Below are 20,640 nucleotides of genomic sequence, written 5' to 3' on the forward strand. Positions count from 1 at the left end.
AGCTCCCCAAACCTTGTCCTCTTGGGCATTTTGTTTTGGTTTTGGTTTTGCTTTTTTTAGAGAGGGGGGTCTTGAACTACTGCCTCAGCCACCCAAGCTCCCACATAGCTGGGATTACAGGTGCATGCCAAGCACACAGCTTCTCTTGGGCCTTTTATGGAGACGTCACTGGAAAGGCATGATTGACCACCATGTAGAAATGTGATTGGACCAAAAGGGTAGGATCTCATAGGAATAGGCTGAGTGGGGAAACTCAGCAAGGCCTGACCAGATTCTTTTTGGTCTGTCTGTGTAGCATTCCTTCCTCCAGGGTAGGGGACAGGACCCTTTCTGGTGGATGAAGGGTAGGCAGGAAAAGGTCAGAGAGAGAGATTCTGTTTCCTGAGGCCTGCTTCGGAGACCTAAAGTGTCCCAACATTATAACAAAAGACTGTAACAAGGGCTATGGGAGTTATGCACCAGGAACTGTGGACGAAGACCAATATGTATCTATCATAATATCACACTTACCCATGTCATTTCCTCTCTCAGAAGAACTTCTTTTAACATTTCTTGCAAGGCAGGTCTGCTGGTGACAAACTCCCTGAATTTCTGTTTGTCTGAAAAAGTCTTTTTTTCTCTTTTACTTTCGAAGGATAATTTCACAGGTTATCGACTTCTAGGTTGGTGTTGGGTTTTTGCTTCCTCCTCTCAACACAACACTGTTTCAAGCCATTCTCTTCTTAATTGAATGGTTTCTTTTCTTTTTTTTCCTAACTTTTTTAGAGACAGGGTCTCACTGTGTCACCCAAGCTGAAGTGCAGTGGCACCATCATAGCTTACTGCAGCCTTGAACTCTTGGGTTTAAGCAATCCTCCCACCTGAGCTTCCAGATTAGCTGTGGCTACAGGTATGCACCACCAAGCCCAGCTAATTTTTAAATTTTTTGTAGGGACGGGGTCTCACTATGTTGGCTAGGCTGGTCTCAAGCTCCTTGGCTCAAGTGATCCTCCCATCTCGGCCTCCCAAAGTGCTGGGAATACAGGCATGAGCCACCACACCCGGCCAATTGCATGCTGTCTAAAGAGAAGTCAGATGTAATTCTTATCTTTGCTCCTCCATGTACTAAGTTGTTTTCTCCTCTGGCTTCTTTCAAGATTTTTTCCTTATCTTTTATTTTCTACAGTTTGAATATAATATGCTAAATGTGGGAGTTTCTTGGCATTTATCTTGCTTGATGTTCTCTGAGCTTCCTGGATCTGTGGTTTGGTATCTGATATTAATTTGAGGGACATTATCAGTTATTATCTTTTGTTTGTTTGTTTTTGTTTTTGTTTTGTTTTTCTAAACAGAGTCTTTCTCTGTTGCCCAGGCTGGAGTGTAGTGGCGATCTTGGCTTACTGCAACCTCTGCCTCCCAGGTTCAAGCAATTCTCTCTTGTGCCTCAGCCACCGAAGTGGCTGGGATTGCAGGCGTGCGTCACCATGCCCAGCTAATTGTTTTTGTATTTTTAATAGAGATGGGGTTTCACCATGCTGGCCAGGCTGGTCTTGAACTCCTGACCTCAAGTGATCCACCCACCTCAGCCTCCTGAAGTGCTGAGATTACAGGCGTGAGCCACCATGCCTGGCCTCAGTTATTATTATTTTAAATATTTCTTCTATTTCTTTCTTCCTTTCCTTTTCTTCTGGTATTCCCATTAAATGAATATTGTATGTTTTGTAGTTGTCCCACTATTCTGTCCTGGGTTTTTGTTTTTGTTTTGTTTCTTCCGTCCTTTTTCTCTTTGCTTTTCAGTTTTAGGTGCCTTATGGACGTAATCCTCAAGCTCAGAGATTCTTTCTGCAGCCGTGCCCAGCCTATCAAAGGCATTCTTCATTTCTGTTGCAGTGTTTTTGAACCTAGCATTTTTTTTTTTATTCTTTCTTAGATTTTCCATCTCTCTTCTTACAGCACCCATCTGCTCTTGCATGTTGTTTATTTACTCCATTCGAGCTCTTAGCATATTCTTCATAGTTGTTTTAAATTCCTGGCCTCACAATGTTCTAAATTCCTGGCCTGATAATGTTCCTGGTGTAATAATGTTGTCTGATAATTTCAACATTTTTGCCATATCTGAGTCTGGTTTCGATGCTTGCTCTGTCCCTTTGAACAGTGTTTTTTGCCTTGTAACTTTTTGCCTTGTAATTTTGCCTTGTAATTTATGCCTTGTAATTTTTTGTTGAAAGGCAGGCATGACGCACTAGGTAGACAGGCCTTTAGTGGTGTGGTGTGAGGTGTGGGGGTAGCATTCTGTAGTTCTATGATTGGGTCACAGTCTTTTAGGGAGCCTGTGCATCAGGGCTGAGAACTTTATAAGGGCTCCTCAGTTTCCCCTCCAACCCCTTACATGAGACAGAACGGGAAAAGAGGCTAGAGTTGGCTATTTCCCTTCCCTGGGTCAGCTCTAATTAAACCCCAATAGGGTAGATCCTGGTAAAATAGTTTCTCTTGGGGCAGGCCTTGTTAACAGGACCAGAATGCTCTGGTATATTTCAAAATGGCTCCTTTTCCCTTCCTCCTCCAGGAACATATAGGGATTTTCCCTCAATCTTCACTCTGAGAACCTGGTAGAGCTCCAGAAGGTAAACTCACGAAAGTGTTTTACTTATAACTGGGTCCATGGGGCTCTTAACTCTCAGACTTGTCATTGCCAAGCCTCCAGCCATTTGTTTGTTAATCATAAAGCAGGTTTTTCCTGCAGTGACACTGGCTCTCAGAGGTTTCTGCTTGTGAGTTTCTGCTCCAGTAAGTTTGGATTCTCATTATCTGCCTGTCTGTCTCTAATTTGGGGGGCAGTAGTTTGTCCTGTGACCTCACTTCCTTGACAGATCTAGGACGAGTTATTTTTTCAGTTTGTTTAGCTTTTTACTTGTTGCCAGGATGAAGTGATGACTTCCATGCCCTTTACATGCCAGACTGAAAACTGGAAGCCTCTCCTGCTCTTTGCAAGGATAATTACACTCGGTACAGGATCCTAGGCTGATGGTTCTTGTTTTTTAACACTGTAAAAATTTCACCTTCTTCTTCTTTTTTTGAGATGGAGTCTTGCTCTTGTCACCCAGGTTGAAGTGCAGTGGCACAATCTCGGCTCACTGCAACCTCTGCCTCCCAGGTTCAAGCAATTCTCCTGCCTCAGCCTCTTGAGTAGCTGGGACTACAGGCACCCGCCACCACGCCCAGCTAATTTTTGTACTTTTAGTGGAGACAAGATTTTGCCATGTTGGCCAGGCTGGTCTCGAACACCTGACCTCAGGTGATCCGCCTGCCTTGGCCTCCCAAAGTGCTGGGATTACAGGCGTGAGCCACCACACCCAGCCTATTCTTTTTTTTTTTTTTTTTTTTTTTTTGAGACGTAGTCTGGCTCTGTTGCCCAGGCTGGAGCGCAATGGCATGATCTCGGCTCACTGCAACCTCTGCCTCCCGAGTTCAAGCAATTCTCCTGCCTCAGCCTCCCAAGTAGCTGGGATTACAGGTACCCACCACCATGCCCAGCTGATTTTTGTATTTTTAGTAGAGATGGGGTTTCACCTTGTTGACCGGCTGGTCTCAAACTCCTGACCTCAGGTGATCCACTCGCCTCAGCCTCCCAAAGTGCTGGGATTACAGGCGTGAGCCACCACGCCTGGCCTCACCTTATTCTTGATTCTGATTATTCTTTATGTGTAACCATGGACAAGCCTTTTCTTCTCCCTGGGTCTCAGTTCCTTTATTTGTAAGGTGGGTAGATCTGGTGGAAAGGGTTGAAATCTATGGTCTCCAAGGGTCCTTCCAGCTCTAATATTCTTTGATTCAATCATGCAACTATACAACAACCACACAGGGTTTGACGTTTCAGCTAATACCAGTCTGTGGCTACTGGTGTGAGCCTGTCACATGCCCTCCTGGCCCACTGCCAATCACAGCATGTTGTTGTTTAGAGAGGTCATGGTAGGCATTCCTTGCAATGAAGTGTTCATCCATGTTTGGCCAGTCTTCAAAGAAATACCAACACCTGAGAAAGCAGAAAGCCTACAACCTGAACACTAATGCCTGTGCTCAAGAAGGAAACTTCAGTGGCAACAAAAAGCACAGCAAAACAGTGTCCCAATGAAGCTCTTCTGAATTCAACACTGTTTGAAAGTACTCCATTCCCCTAGCAACTTTTTTTACTTAATAAAAAGCAGGAGCTGTTTTTTAAAATGATATAAGAGCATTATATTGAAGAAAGCAATATGATATTTTGTCAAATAGCATTGGTATGATTGTGACTGTCATGTCTGATCAACTGATTGTAAGGAGAACTCTATCCTGTGCAGAATGCTGGCAGGCTACTTAAAGCTGATTGAGAGGATGACATGCCCAGGACTGGCAAGAGTCCCCTGGTTTGGACTTCTCACTTGATCCCAAAATATTCCATTTTTAACAGAGCAATTTGGCAATGTGTCTCAAAAGCCCTAAACATGTTCTTCTGTTCTGGATAGTGATGAAGAGTTGGACAGATATTTGGCTAGGACTCCCAGCCTTCTTCTACCACAGGTACAGGAGAAAGATATGCACTAGGGACACTCTAGGCATAAGCACAGCATTTGTTATTGACTCGTTTTGGCCCCACATCTCTGTGTGAAAGCTTCAGGTTGTTGAGCTGGGCTGCACCTTATGGAAGCCCACAGTGCTAATTGTATACCTCTGAGCAACCCTCTACTGGCTGCCTTCACCCTTGTCACCAAGGTCCATACTTGAATCTCTTTGTCCTAGAGGACTCACCAACCTGAAAGCAGGAAGAAACAGAGAGACAGTCTAAAAGAATGTTCCTCCCTAAGGCCTCAAGCAAAACCAGAACAAATGCTCCCACGCCTAGACTTTTCCACAGCATGGGCAGGTAGCGCCCCTAGTGGGAGGCGGCAGCCCCAAGTCCATCTTGCCACCTCAGCTTCTTAGAAAACAACACCCAAAAGGCCATGAGCCTTACCTTTCTCCAGGAACTAGTATCTGCTTTTTCTGAGAGCACTGTCCTGCCCCAACTCCTTGAGGTCAAAGTGGAAGTTTCATATTCTTTGAGAACCTGCCTTCCCAGGGGGTTATTTGGTTGGTCCAGGGCCAGCTGTATCCCTGCCCTTCCCATGGTTTGGTCAAATGCCCTTCTTTTGATTACAGAAGATATTTCAGGATTCTTCCAATTGATTGTCCCTTTTGCTAAAGTCATTTGAGACAGGATTCTAAGATGGCAGGTCAGGAGGCTAGAGAACAGAATCCCCAAAAGTGGGAAGCTAGAGAGAGAGGACCCCATGTGGACACTAGCATTTCCAACCTACCATCACTGACACCCTCACCTTTTACCACCACGTCCTGAGAATGATTTTGCATCTGTTCCACTATCTTCACCCCTTCTCCTCCTCATTCCCAAGGGGCCCTGAAAGGGGAGCTTTAAGTCCTTCCTAAGGGCAGAAGCAAAACCTCAGTAGCTAGTCCATGTCAGGATTTCAACCTCAGGACATAATCAGAGGTGTGCACCCATATTGAAGTACAAGTGATCTAGGGCTGCCTTCCTGTAGCTGTAAAAACAATTGAAAATAACCTAATAATATTTCAAAGAATTATGGTCCATCCATCCAACAGAATGCTTTGCAGCTGTTAAAAATATTTTTAAGGAATATTTAATGACATTGAAAAATGCTTATAATATACCAAAAGCAGGCCAGGAACAGTGGCTCACCCTTGTAATTCCAGCACTTTGGGAGGCCAAGGCAGGAGGAGTGCTTGTGCCCAGGAGTTCAAGATCAGCCTGGGCAAGATAGTGAGATCCTAGCTCTACAAAAAATTTCAAAAATTAGCCAAGCATGGTGGCACACACCTGTTATCTCTGCTACTCAGGAGGCTGAGGTGGGAGGATTGCTGAAGCCCAGGAGGTCAAGGCAGTGAGCCATGATCGTACCGCTGCACTCCAGCCTTGGTGTCAGAGTGAGACCCTGCCTCAAGAATAAATAAATAATAAATAAAAGAAATACCAAATTCAGAATATACAATTTAATGTACTTTATAACCTAAATTGTGTCAAGTTATATATTATATACACATAAACAGCCAAAAAGAACCACATAAAAATGATAATTCTACTTTCTTCATTATGTTTTCTGTGTTTTCTGATTGTTTATGATTAGCATGGTTTACTTTGGTATTTATTTGGTATTATGTTTTGGCATAATATATTATATTAAGTAATGAATGATATTGAAAAGATCAGAACCTTATTAGAGCATGTCTTCCTATGGAAAAATCAGATTTCCTTCTCTGCTGTTTGCACTTAGCCTTTACCAGAGGGTCATGTGACCAGCAGTAACTGTGAGCCCCCGTTTTCTGCCACAATATTCCCTCCAGAGTACGTGCTCTCGGGTTGTCTGAATCCCTGGAATGCTGGGCCAGTTGCCTCAACGGGGGCTGCCGTTCCAACACCCAGGGCAGGGCTGTTTCTTTAGCTGGCTGGTGGCTTTTGGTACCAAACAAGTAACTTTCCTTTCCCATGAACTTGTCTGCAGTCCCAAACGACTTAGGATAACTCTGCTGACCCTGTTACCTGCTTTATTCCAGCTATTGTTCCAGCTAAGGTGGGAAGCCTGTAGATTCCTGGGGTCCCACAGAGGTGACATAGCAATGAGAGAGCTGGTGATGTCTCATATTCATGACACAACTTTGCCTGGATTCACAAGTGTGGCTACATAGGGAGCACAGAGACCAAGGGTTGAGGAGCCAAGGTTCTCGTCCTCCCTCCTGCCATCTGACTATCTGAGCTTGAACAAGCCTTTCTGAAGCTCTCTGCCACCTGTCTACAAGTGTAAACTGTGATCCAGGGAAACAATATCTCAGATACCTTTTCTGACCTAAATTGTCTCTCCTATTCATTCCATAGTGTGTGCCTAATAATAAGAGCAAACCCCTGCCACATGCCAGATGCAGTTCTAAACACTTCATACAAATGGACTCCTTTAATCTTCAAAACAACACTGAGAGGTTGGTACTGTTATCATCATCATCATCATCATCATCATTCCTTTTTCATCAGATGAGGAAACTTAGGCAAAGGGGGACTCAGTAACATGGCCAGGTGCACACAGCCGGGATGTGGAGAGACAGGGATTCCAACCCAGCTGAACTGGCTCTGAAATCTAGACCGTGAACCACTCTGCTCCACTGCCTGTCAGTCATGTGAATTTCAGCTCACCCTGTCTTTATTTCAGACTTGGCCAGAGGTGGTCAGTCAGCCACAGTGACACACTGGCAAAACTGCAAAGTGAGTGATGCCCACCTCCCCTATCCTCCAGCTGCTCAAGGTCGGCCTTTGGGGTCACTGCTGTATAATTCTACTTCTTCCCAACCATGCAAGGATGGCAGAGGCCCTCCCCTTGCCTCCTAGACCTACTAAGACAAGGCAATGGCTGTGGGCTTCCCCCTCTCTTGGCCCCATCTTCTGAAGAAGTAAGAAAGTACTGTTTTCCTGGTTTTTCAGAAAATAAGAAATATAATACTCATTTAATGAGCATACTCTGCACATGTTATACATATAAATTAACTCATTTGGTTTTCAAACAAGACCCGCCCCCCCGCCCCCGTTTTTCCAAGACAGGGTCTTGCTCTGTTGCCCAGGCTGGAGTGCAGTGGTGTAATCATGGCCTACTGCAGCCTTGACCTCCTTGCCTCAAGTGATCCTCCTGTGTCAGCCTGCCAAGTAGCTGAGACTATAGGTGTGCACCACCATGCTCAGGTAATTTTTAAATTTTCTTGTAGAGATGGGGTCTCACCATGTTGCTTAAACTCCTGGGTTCAAGCAATCCTTCTGCCTCGGCCTCCCAAAGTGCTGGGATTGTAGGCATGAGCCACTGTGCCTGGCCTCAAACAACCCATTCTTATTACCAGTCCCATTTTACAGATGAGGCCAATGAGGCTCAGGGAGCTTGTGTAACTTGCCTGAGGGCTCACGAATAGAAAAGGTACAGGAAGCACAGCACTAATATACATACCTTGCTCTTTGCCCATCCCCACCCTCTCTTCCCACAGCTGGGTCATCATCTGACCCTCTCATCGCCACTCAGATTTTTGAAAAACCTTTTATAACACTATTAATTCAAATCAAGTACTTTGGGTTTGAAGACCTTCTGTTCAAATTTGATTACAGGTTTCCTTAGTTTCCCATGCCTCCAGTTGTATGAAATTACAAGTTTATCTGTTCTTGACCTAAATCAGTCTTTTGGAGTGGTTGAGAGGGAGGTGAGATAATCCGTGTACAAGTGATTTCAAAAGCATCAAGTGAGCTACCAATTCTGGGCTGTTTGTCATAATCTGCATATTAATAGCATTCTCGCACAGCCCCCAGGCTGTGTGGAGGAGCAACTCTGTTTGTATATATCCAAACAGTAGGATCCAACAATCCTCTGCCTACTTATCCTCTCCCCACTATTGTTGGATCCTATTGTTTGGATATGTTGTTTGGATAATATTGGTTCTGTTCCCCGAAACAGAAGAAATATTATCCAAACAATATATCCTGTTCGATCTAGAAATCACAGAGGTAACTAGTAATAGTTCTACAAACAATATAGTCCCAACATCAATGGAAACTGGTGTAAGAGAGAGGCGCATCTGCAATTTACCCCCCAAAATGTAAGTGTAATATGTGTAATAGCACACCTACGTGTTTAAAATCTGCTTTTATTCATTTATATTCCACCGCACAACAATCACATGATGATAAAAGTGTTCACAATTATTTGATTAAAAAATTATTTTTAAAAGTAACGCATACTTACTGCCAAAAACTTGGAAAATGCAAAAAGAATGAGGAAGAAAATTTAAATTACTATTAATGTCAGAACCCAGATATAAACCCTGCTAACTTTTAGCTGTATTTTCTTCTGAACTCATTTTATATTTTTTTATTTATTTGTTTATTTATTTATATTATTATTATTATTTTTTTTTTTTTGAGACACAGCCTCACTCTGTTGCCCAGGCTGGAGTACAGTGGCACAATCTCGGCTCACTGCAACCTCCTCCTCCTGGGTTCCAGTGATTCTCATGCCTCAGCCTCCCGAGTAGCTGGGATTACAGGCGTGCACCACCACGCCCAGCTAATTTTTGTATTTTAGTAGAGACCAGGTTTTACTATGTTGGCCAGGCTGGTATCAAACTCCTGACCTCAGGTGATCCACTTGCCTTGGCCTCCCAAAGTGTTGGGATTACAGGCGTGAGCCACTGCACCCGGCCTGCATATAAATTTTTTTTTTTTTTTTTTTTGAGACGGAGTCTTGCTCTGTTGCCCAGGCTGGAGCACAGTGGCGCGATCTCGGCTCACTGCAAGCTCCGCCTCCCGGGCTCACGCCATTCTCCTGCCTCAGCCCCCCAAGTAGCTGGGACTACAGGCGCCCGCCACCGCGCTTGGCTAATTTTTTTGTATTGTTAGTAGAGATGGGGTTTCACCGTGTTAATCCAGGATGGTCTCGATCTCCTGACCTCGTGATCCGCCCGCCTCGGCCTCCCAAAGAGCTGGGATTACAGGCGTGAGCCACTGCGCCCGGCCTACATATAAATTTTAAAGTATGATTGGGCATAATTTTTTATATATACATATGTATATGTATAACTTTTTCATTTAATTTATATAAAGGAACATTTTCCTATGTCCTGATGATCATTTTTAATGATTGTGTAATTTTTAATCTAGCAATTGTACCATAATTTACTACCCCATTTCTAAATGTTTGGCCAATTGTGTTGCAACAAACATCTTCATAAATACAGGATTTTTCCTTCAGTAATTTTTTTCCCCATGAAACAACTCTCCAAAGAAATATTATTGAGTTACAAGTTAGGATCTCATGTTATATCTGAAGCAGCCTGTTGGGTGTTAGTTCATTTATTTTAATATCATGCCACCACACTGGAACTCACCATCCACACACATTAGGCACCAATAGTTGCAAAGAACTCTGCAAGACACCTCCTAACTAAAGTTCAGAATGGAGCCTCAGCGAATACAGGGGTTAATGCTGAAACACAAGCCTCCTGTCCAGTGATCAACCTCTTCTTCTCCAGGCCTGCCTACATCATGGTAAGGAAGGTGCCAGAATTCTTACGGATCTGGAAAAGCTGGCTTCTTCCACCTGCCCCAAACATTTCTACCACCCCCTGAGGAAAGCCTGTCATTTTGACAGCTTTGTTCCCTTCACTTGAGGCTTTTAGAAGGGTCAAATACCCGCTCGCCCCCCTCCCCACGGGGGAGGGGTTAAATAGCCTGGGAAGGATAGCTCAGCAAAAGTGCTATTAATTATTTCTACTCTAGTATAAGTGAGCTTTCAGTTCTTTCTTGACGGTGGGTTTTGCAGGGTGAGTGGGGGTACTGGAATCTCATCTGGGAGGATGGGTTCTTGGTGAGGAGTCTTGCCTGCTTAATGATGTTTCTCCAGGTTGGCCCTTTCCCTTACTGAGTAAACAGTGGCTTGCACTGATAGGGAGACTAGAGGAACAGAACACTCCTCACCCAGAGATCCTATTTCCTTTTGAAAATGGCCTCAAGCAACAAGTCTATGAGGAAAATGTTCAACTTCATTGATCAATTAAATGTAAATTAAAACCACATTCAGCTACCAATTTCCAACAGTCAAATTGACATGCTACTTCACGACTAGTGAAAATGTGCAATTCTGGAGGGCAGTTTGGCAATATCTGTCATAAGCTTTATTAAAATGGGCATAGACAACAGAAATGTATTTTACAAGGATGTCCAGTATGGTGATGTTTATAGAAGTAAAAAATTGGAAATGATCTAAATACCTAATAAAAGATTTCAAATAAAGTACAGTAGATCTATACTACTGAACTATTATTCAGTCACTAAAAATGATATAGGTAAATATTTATTGACACCAGAAAGTGCCCATACTGTATTATTATGTGAAAGAAGCCAGTTATAAAATAGAATGATCCCATTTTTGTTAATTATAATAATAAAAGATATACATATGTCTGCTAAGTTTTGATGACGAATACATATAGCTTCTGTAATAGGAAATTGTCTTTTAAAATTATTTTTTGAAGGCTCCAAGAAGCTCCACCCAGCTTCCCAAGGGCAGGCAAGCTTTTGACCTTCCCTCTGATCCTTACATAATATATCAACAGTAACACTTGTTGATATGTAACTGCATCCAGAAAGGGAAGGAGAACCTGTGCCAGCCCCAAACAAGGTCATCTGGGGACTCTGTCCTCTCCCCTGCTGGACACACCCTCATTTTTGTCACCACTGAGTAGGGCAGGCTTTCCCCTCCCATTCTTATCATTTTCATTTTCTTATCTCAGTAAAACAACAGTAGCCTTGATGCAAGGAGTAATGGGAAACTGTCTTTCCTATGGTTTAGACATAAGAATGTTGTAGTGATGGAAAGGGAGTCCTTGGGATATGCCAGATCCCAGGTTCTGGCATCGTGTACTTTAAAGTCATTGGCAACATTGCAGAAACTCCTGCTTTGAAAGTATCGCCTTTAAACTCTGTTGCAAAGTGCAAAGGCACTGAAGCTGCCCATCATTGGAAATGTAACATTTCTAACATTACATGTCTAATGAGGCCTTTAAACTGGCAGTACTAGCCTAAGATAGCAGGGTCTTGGTCCTTTCCCTATGAAGACAAGGTTTCTTGCTGCTGTAATTATTGGATACTAGGGGTATTTCCATTGCCCCAAGAGCTGGGTTTCCAAGCTCAAAGCAAAAATGGGCTCAAAAGAAACTTTCTCTGAATTTTTGCACTACCACAAACAGATGTTTTAGTCTCTTCCTCTTGCACATAAATCTCTATCTGCTCCATTAACACTGCCTCATTTAAGAGAGACCATTGGATTCTGGCTTTCTTATTGCATTTTATTGGATTGTCACACAGTCTTGGTTGGGGCTCCTGGGACAAGTCCATTTATAGGACCTGAGAACCAACCCATGGCCCCAACAAGTAGACACTCCTTTGGAATGAGAACTCACCTTGGTGATCAGTTGTGGGCCTTAAGGATTAAGCCGGTTAATCAAGGATGACCCTTGATGATAATACAAGGGTTTTGGTTTAGGCACCAATGTTATGTATAAAATGAAGAAATGTGATTTTTAGCCTGACACAGTGGCTCATGCCTGTAATCCCAGCATGTTAAGAGGCTTAGGCAAAAGGATAGCCTGAGGCCAGGACTTTAAAACCAGCTTTGGCAACACAGAGACTCCATCTCTACAAATAATAAAAAGTACAAAAAATTAAAAAATTAGCTGGGCATGGTGGCACACACTTGTAGTCCTAGCTACTTGGGAGGCTGAGGTGAGAGGATCTCTTGAATCCAGGAGTTTGAGGCTGCAATAAGCTATGATTGCACCACTGCACTCCAGTGTGGATGACAGAGTGAGACCCTGTCTCTAAAATAAATAAGTAGGCCAGGCATGGTGGCTCATGTCTGTAATCCCAGCACTTTGAGAGGCTGAGGCCGGAGGATCACCTGAGGCCAGGAGTTCAAGACCAGCCTGGACAACATAGGGGGATTCCATCTCTACAAAAATAATTTAAAAATTAACCAGGCATGGTGGCACACACCTATGGTCTCAGCTACTTGGGAGGCTGAGGTGGGAGGATCACTTGGGCCCAGGAGGTAGAGGCTGCAGTGAGCCATGATTGCATCACTGCACTCCAGCTGGGGTGACAGAAGGAGACCCTGTCTCAATAAATAAATAAATGCATACATACATACTTTAAAAAAAAAAAATTAAAATGTGATTTTTTAAAAAACTCTAACTTTTAAAGGACTAGTGGTTGGATTGTGTCTAGAAGGACAGCCCCTTATTATCTGACCACTTTTGGTAACAGGAGGGACTACACTCAACTGGCCCCATGAAAAGAGAAGGACCTGGAGCCATCTCCCCAGGGTGGCCTGGAGAAACAGAATGAGCAGTCCCCCTCCCCTGATGTTGCTGTTGCACCTGCTGAGATCCTTTGACCTTGGACTATTCTTTTTCTGGGCAGACCAAAAAAAAAAAAAAAAAAAAAACCCTTCTTCTCTTCTCTGGGGTCAACACTAAAGCTCTGCCTGCACTGGGAAGAGAGTGTAGCCCTAGGGTCCCTTACTGGCTTAGTACTTTCCATCTCCTTCTCTTGCCAGGTCTCCAGAGGCCCTGTCTTGTGGATCTGAATCTCCAGTTAACTGTCCACTTCTTAGTGAGAAAGGAATCTGCTTTTAGTGCCATCTCTAGAAGAAGACAAACAGGTCTTTAATCAAGATTGACACACATGGCTCCTGCTTTCTCCTTGTTAAAAGTGGTACTGAATACCTCAATAAAATAGTAAAAATAACCCAAAAACCCAGAAAGTATGATTTTGAAAACTCAACCCTGTACCTTGAGTAGAAAGAGTGTAGAATATATTTCCTTAAATCTTTTCTTTTCACTCAAATTCAGCACAGCTAAGGCCAATGATGACATCCTGGGATAATACTTTGAGTTATTAACTGATTTTTTTCCCTCTCCAGTACTTTTTCTTAGCTTTTACACACACACACACACACACACACACACACACACCCTAAGCCATTGTGGGTTCACTGCCTCTCAGAAATGCAGAAACATTTTGACAGAGAGCATAGCTTCTTACTAGGTCCCTGTCTCAGTCCATTTGGTGTGGCTATAACAGAATACCACAGACTGGGAAATTACAATGAACAGAAATGTATGGGCTTGTAGTACTGGAGGCTGCAACTCCAATATCAAGGTGCTGGCATCTGGTGAGGGCTTTCTTGCTACATCATCACATGACAGAAGGAGAGAGAGTGAGAGAGGGTGGAGGTGGGGCAGTGAAATGACCCTTTTATAGGGAACCAACCACCATAATAATCCATTATCATGATTACTGGGAGACTGAGGCAGGAAGATCACTTGAGACCAGGAGTTTAAGACCAGCCTGGGCAACACAGGGAGACTCTGTCTCTACAATTTTTTTTTAATGAGGCCAGATATGGTTGCTTATGCCTGTAATCCCAGCACTTTGGGATGTTGAGGCAGGAGGATTGCTTGAGGCCAGGAGTTCGAGGCCAGCCTGGGCAACAGAGTGAGACCCCCATCTCTACAAAAAAAAAAAAAAAAAATTGTGGACCGGAGTTGATAAAATTGTCCTTGCAACTTTCATGGCCACTAGAGAGAGAACATGTAGTATGTCACATGTCACTGGTTACGTTATCAGCAAATGGCTCTGAGCTTCATTCATTTACTCACTTATCCATCCATATTTATATTAAGGTACAGCTGGCCAGACACTGGAGACATAAAGATGAATGGAACAGAGCTCCTGCCCTTGCTGCGCTTGCTGGCAGTAAACTTCATCCCTAAAATACTGACAGTGCATTTATCCCAGTTATAAATATAAATGCTTCCTTCCTTCTTTTTTTTGGGGGGGAGACAGGGTCTGGCTGCAGACAGTGGCACAATTACAGCTTACTGCAACCTCTGCTTCCTGGGCTCAAGCAATCCTCCTGACTCAGCCCCCCAAGTAGCTGGGACTACAGGCATGCACTACCACACCTGGCTAATTAAAACTTTTTTTTTTTGGTAGAGACAAGGTCTCACTATATTGCCCAGGCTGGTCTCGAACTGGGCTCAAGCAATCCTCCAGTCTTAGTCTCTCAAAGTGCTGAAATTATAGACATGAGTCACTGTGCCTGACCAATGCTTTCTTAATAAAGTTGAGCTTATTTAGCATGTAAGAATTCTTTATTAAGATATTAAAAATTCTGGTACTAAGACCTGTGAATACAGGGGTGTGGTTTTTTCAAAGTATATCTAAGGCTGTGTTTAAATTTAGTAAATCTAAATACTTAGTAATGATACACTTGAATGTAGCTATGTAGCCTGGCATAGTGCCTGAGGAATAGCAGTCACTCAGTAAATTATAGTACATCTCTGTAGTAAGCATCAGCTATGTGCCAGGCCTTATTTGTAAGGGAATTAACATAATTCCTCATTAAGGTGAGAAACAACTTAAGGCTTTGAAATAGTTATGGGTAAGTTGGGATAGCAAATACCAAGCACATGTGCCTCTATTTTCCTTTTTCTCACCCATGACAGGCGTTGTCAACTGATCACAGGTCTTTCTCATTCCCTGAACTTCGCCTCGGAACTTCTCTCCATAAAACATGTTGCCCACTTGCCATTTCTAGGCCAGGAGGAAGAGATTGGAACTCTGGAGAGTCTTTCTTGTTTTGTGTCAGGGTAAGGCTGCATGATTTTCAGATTAGTTATTAAATTCCTCAGAGCCTGTGTTTACTTATCTGAAACTACGGATCATAACTTTACCTAATTATCCTATATGGTTCTTGTAAGGTTTAAATGTTATGAGGGGTGGGGAAGTGCTTTGAAAGGTTAAAAGAACAAGTCACTCCCAAGAGAGTAGCAAGAGCTCCCATAATTCCCAGAAATGAAAGTGTCTTTGCCAGGGAGAGTATTCCATTAAGTCCTGTTTAGAACAGAGAAGATCCCGTTTCAAAAGGACTTCCTGCTAAATAATTAGGAAAAGGAAAAGAAAAGAGGAAGCAAATGGAAAAGGAACACAGAGAGAGGACATGACTTGGAGTCAGAGGCATTAGAGTCAAGTCTAAACTCACCTCTTGCTAGCCATGATGTTTGGAATAGGTTACTAAGCTACCATGCATTACATGGAGCAAACAATAGTCACCTCTCAAGGTTATTGGAAGTATGAAATGAGTTCATGTCTGCGAGAGGCACTAGGGCAGAGCCAGGCATATAGGGACTTGGTGAACTCCCAGCCTCAGTGAGGGGAAGGAACCACTGCTTGAAGCCTGCCTGGTCCCACACAGTACAGAGAATTAGGTGTTGCTATGTTCCCATCCATTCATCATCCATCCATCCTTCCAACTTCTATGGAGCATGACTACTTGATGTTGAACTGGGAGAGTGTGTGCATTGTTGTTGAACATTTCTCTGACCTCAGAACCACCGTGAGGGAAAAGAGGGCCATGAATGATGTGATTTGAGCAGTACCCCAGGATCCCACTTGCCCCACAATTTTACCTTAAGCTTTTGAGTCTCTCTTTGGAGAACTTCTCTTTACCACTCTGACTCTTGTGCTCTGGAGGAGGAGGTGGGCCTCCCTGGGCAATTAAGGGCAGCTATAGGCTAGCAGAATGCATGCCACTGAGTGGAGGTATGCAGGGCACTGTGTGCAGCACAGAGGCTGGGGAGGGATGATAGGAACCCCTGTCTTTGAGAAAGTTATTACAGTGAGCCAGGAGCTCTGGAATATTTTGTCTGGCTCCTGTTTGCATGCCCAAGTCTTGCTTGTCCTTGCAGGGTCTGTTCAACATGGTCTTACCCTCCTGTGAGCTCATGCAGTGCTTTAACCTGTCCCTCTCTTTGGAACTTCTCAGCACTGGGACTAGTAATATAATCGTATTTTTGCAAAGACTTGCCTTCATCTCTCATCATTTTTACTTCCCCAATCTGGATTCCAGGCACTGACTCAGAGCCCTTCAAACCATACTCTTTCTTGCCTCCAGAAAGCTCTTGCTGACTATTCTGTGGCCATGCTCACTGCCCTACTTGTTCCCCTGATGAGTGAATGCTCCTATGAGAGCACTAACCCTCCTTCAATGAGGTCTTTCAACCACTTCCCTTTCTTCTGCTCTGGTCTGTAAGTTATGCCAGGACAAAGATTTGTCTTGGGACCTGCCATATCCTGGGCACCTAAAAAAGAGTCTGGAATATAGGAGGTGCTCAAATATGTGTCAGTTGACTATCAGCTCTTCTTTCTGGACTGTGAGCCCTTAGAGAATCGTGTCAACATCTTCTAATATTTTTAAGCCTCTACTAGACACCTCACAGAACATAGCTTATTGCTAGGTGCTTAGTAAACGCTTGATGAACAAACAAATGAGTGAATGAATGTCTTATAAAACGGGCAGATCCCTAGGGATCCCAGTCAAGGCTACAGTTAATGTGGAATGATATGCTGAATATTTTCTAGATCCCCTGTAGATCCATTGTCCACCCTTGCTTACCCTGTTTGGTACTCAGGAAGTTGACATTTATATGATGGTATTGACAGGTTATTTTGACCTCTGGTTGGGTTCAGTCAATGGGATGTACCAATAGATTATAAGTAGGGAGAAGAGTGAAGTCTAGGTATAGTAGATGCTCATCATTTGCAGATTCTATATTTGCAAATTTGTCTACTCACTAAAATCTATTTGTAATCCGCAAATCAATTTTCATGGCACATTCGTGGTCATTGAGACACATGCAGAGTGGTAAAAATTTTGAGTTGCTGGATGTGCACGTGCCCAGCCGAGGCAAACAAGGTGACACAGACTCTGCCTTATTTCAGCTCTCATATTGAAAAAAAAATTGGCCATGCACAGTGGCTCATGCCTGTAATCCCAGCACTTTGGGAGGCCAAGGCAGGAGGATCCTTTGAGCTCAGGAGTTCGAGACCAGCCTGGGCAACACAGCAAAACCCCATCTCTACAAAAAATACAAAAATTAGCCAGGCATGATTGCACAGGTCTGTAGTCCCGGCTACTTGGGAGTCTGAGGTGGGAGGATGGCTTGAGCCCAGGGAAATCAAGGCTGCAATGAGCTATAATTGTGCCACTGCACTCCAGCTTGGGTGACAGAGTAAGACCCTGTCTCCAAATGAAAAAAAAGAAAAAAAAGTCATGGTCCATTTAATGTCATGTTTTCCATATGGTTTTCATTGATGATTTCAATGTTTAAAATGGCCCCCAAGACTGGTCATAAAGTTACTGAAGTGTCTGTCCTTAAGCCCAAGAAGGCTGTAATGTGCCTTGCAAAGAAAATTCTGTGTATAAGTTTTGTTCAGGCATGAGTTACAGTGCTGTTGGGTGTGAGTTCAAAATTAGTGAATCAACAATATATATTAAATAAAGTGTCCCCAAATCAGAAACACACATAAAACAAGGTTATGTATTGATTGGTGAAAATGTGACCAGAGACTCGGCAGACCTAACCCTGTATTTCCTTTAGGAGCAATGGTTCAGTATTTGCTAATTCAGTGTTTGCTGTGACTTTATGGAATGTAACTACCAGCACAGGGCTGAGTTAGTCCCCGCACAGGGCTAAGGGGAGGGGTTGTCTTAAAAGTCTCTCCTTCCCAGAGTAGGAGAGTAACCAGAGTACCAGAGCCAGCAGAGGGTGCCAGAGGTTGGGGCCAAGAAACAAAGTTCTCGGTGCTCCCTCTGGTCGTCTTGGCTGCGCCTTTGGCCACCCCACTCCTCCCAAAGGCAATGGCTTCCAAACTCCTGCACATGGTCATCCTCCGGCCGCCCCTCTCGGCCCAGAAGTTTGGCCTCCAGCATCTCTCCAATGGCCATTTCTTGCAGGAGAACACCAAGGCCAACACCGAAGTTACTGACATGGCAAAACAATAAACAGAGAAGTCTTTCGGTTCCAGACCATGTGATCACACACCTAATGGTGTCAGAGTTGGAGAACAGGTATGCCCAGCACTGGCTCCCAGATGGTTTTCTGAGGACTTTAGGACAAACCGATACCCTGATTTGAAGACAAAATGTATGAAGTGGATTTAGTGATCTGTTTGAAGATTCCATTCGAAACACTTAAAGATTGTCTCAGCCGACGTTGGATTCACCCTCCCTGCAGCAGGGTGTATAACCTGGGCTTCAATCCACCTGGTGTACATGGGATTGATGACATCTCTGGGGAACCATTAATCCAGCAGGAAGATGATAAACTCGAAGCGGTTGCTGCCAGGATAAGACAGTACAAGGTTGTGGCAAAGCCAGTCATTTAATTATGGAAGAGCCCAGGCGTGCTCCACCATTTTTCTGGGATGGAGACTGATAAAATCTGGCCCTAAGTCTACATATTTTTCTTAACAAGATCACACCTATTCAGTCCAAAGAAGAATCAGGAAGATTCTTCACTTGTTCAATTGTTGGTCACTTGTTCAATTGTGTGTGTAGTATTGGTGCTATGTCCAAATTAGAAGCTAGCTGAGATAGCTTGCAGCATCTTTCTAGCTTAAATGGTGAACTCTTAGGAAAACTAATGAGTAGAAAGAGCTCATGAAATGTCCTTTAAAAAGAAGGGCCCCCTGCACATATTTAAGGTATCTCTGCACATGTCTCAATCCCTCCACAAGAAAGCAACTCAGGCTGGATTTCAAACAGCGTACAGTCTAAGCTCTAGCTGATTTTTGACGGTTGTGTTGTTGCTATAGTATCCTTTTTACAAGTGATGGTGGTGGTCTTTGGTTCTCCTCATCCCCTCAAAGGCTGTTGAATCACAGCACCAGTAAGCCTGAGAATGCTAAGGGCTCTAGCCTAGGCTTTCTCCCAGATTCTCTGGTATGTGCCCTCCTGGGGACAATGAAATTGGCTAATTGCTCTCAGTGGTCTCGAGTGACTATGTCCACAGTTCATCTTTCACAGTAGGAATCACTCCTTTTTTTCTTCATCCATGCTCCATAGAGTCTCTCCTTTTCAGACACCCTAGGAGGAAAGGATTTAGCTTCTATGTTTTTTAGACTATATATTTTTGACATCTGTTTTTTCTTAGGCTATTACATTTAAGTTATTAAATAATACAGATAATTACTACTTTTATCTCTCTCAAATTTTTCTTTCTAAGAACTGAGAACAAGAAGATTGCTTTGAATCTCTTCATGCACTGGGAACTGAGCTATGAAAGAGGGTGTTATTAAACTGCTGGTCTGAACTCTCATGGATTGATGTTTCCCCTTTCTGTTACTGTGAAAAGATTCAACCCCTAAAAGTTTTTTGGCAACCCCCAAAGTCTTTTGGGAATCCTCAAAAAACATGGGAAATGTTAACCTACATAAATGTTGAAAGATCCTGTCTTATGTATAGAAGTAATAAGACCAGGCCGGGTGTGGTGGCTCACACCTGTAATCCCAGCACTTTGGGAGGCTGAGGAGAGCGGATTACCTGAGGTAAGGAGTTCTAGACCAGCCTGGGCAACATGGCAAAACCCCATATCTACCAAAAATATGAAAGATTAGCCGGGCATGGTGACGCACGCCTGTAGTCCCAGCTAAAGGCTGAGGCACAAGAATTACTTAAACCAGGAGGTGAAGGTTATAGTGAGTGGAGATCACACCACTACACTCCAGCCTGGGTGACAGAGTGAGACTGTGACTCAAAAAAAGTATAAGACCATATGGAACTACTGACTAATAAATAGTTAAGCTTTTTGTTCAAGACAGCAAAATGTATTTTGAAAATGCTGCTACCTCTTGATGCTGACAGTGTTTTTCTCCCATGAGTGACCCAAGCATATTATAAATAATTGATAAAGGGAATGGAGCTGGTTGGGTGGAGCAAAAGGTTGCACTAGCTATGCCTAGACTGAATAGAAGAGTGTTATGATGATGAGAAAGCAAAATCTTTATTTTTTTTCTATTCCAAAGATTCACTCTGATTCATCCTGACTAGTACTGACAGTTTATGGAAAATCTCAGCTGTTCTTTTTCTAGCACCTAGATACAGATATGAGCATGGCCCCTTCTCCTCCTCCAGATCCCCAGTAAAACTTCACCCACAGCAGCTTCTTTCTCCCCACTGGAGAAAG

At 43.5% G+C, this 20,640-nt stretch overlaps 1 protein-coding gene and 1 pseudogene across 1 annotated transcript in view; both read left to right on the forward strand.

The window, feature by feature from the left end:
• BRD10 (bromodomain containing 10) overlaps positions 1–3,059 on the forward strand; it is a 143,213-nt gene extending 140,154 nt beyond the window's left edge. The window contains exon 11 of the transcript XR_008509648.2: positions 2,546–3,059. The gene's annotated coding sequence lies outside the window, so the exon portion shown is untranslated. The remainder of the gene's footprint in view (positions 1–2,545) is intronic.
• LOC134759733 (adenylate kinase 4, mitochondrial-like) lies at positions 794–19,668 on the forward strand (annotated as a pseudogene).
• The last annotated feature ends 972 nt before the right edge of the window (positions 19,669–20,640 follow it).

The sequence above is a fragment of the Pongo abelii genome, chromosome 13, assembly GCF_028885655.2.
Source record: "Pongo abelii isolate AG06213 chromosome 13, NHGRI_mPonAbe1-v2.0_pri, whole genome shotgun sequence".
Classification (NCBI taxonomy): domain Eukaryota; kingdom Metazoa; phylum Chordata; class Mammalia; order Primates; family Hominidae; genus Pongo; species Pongo abelii.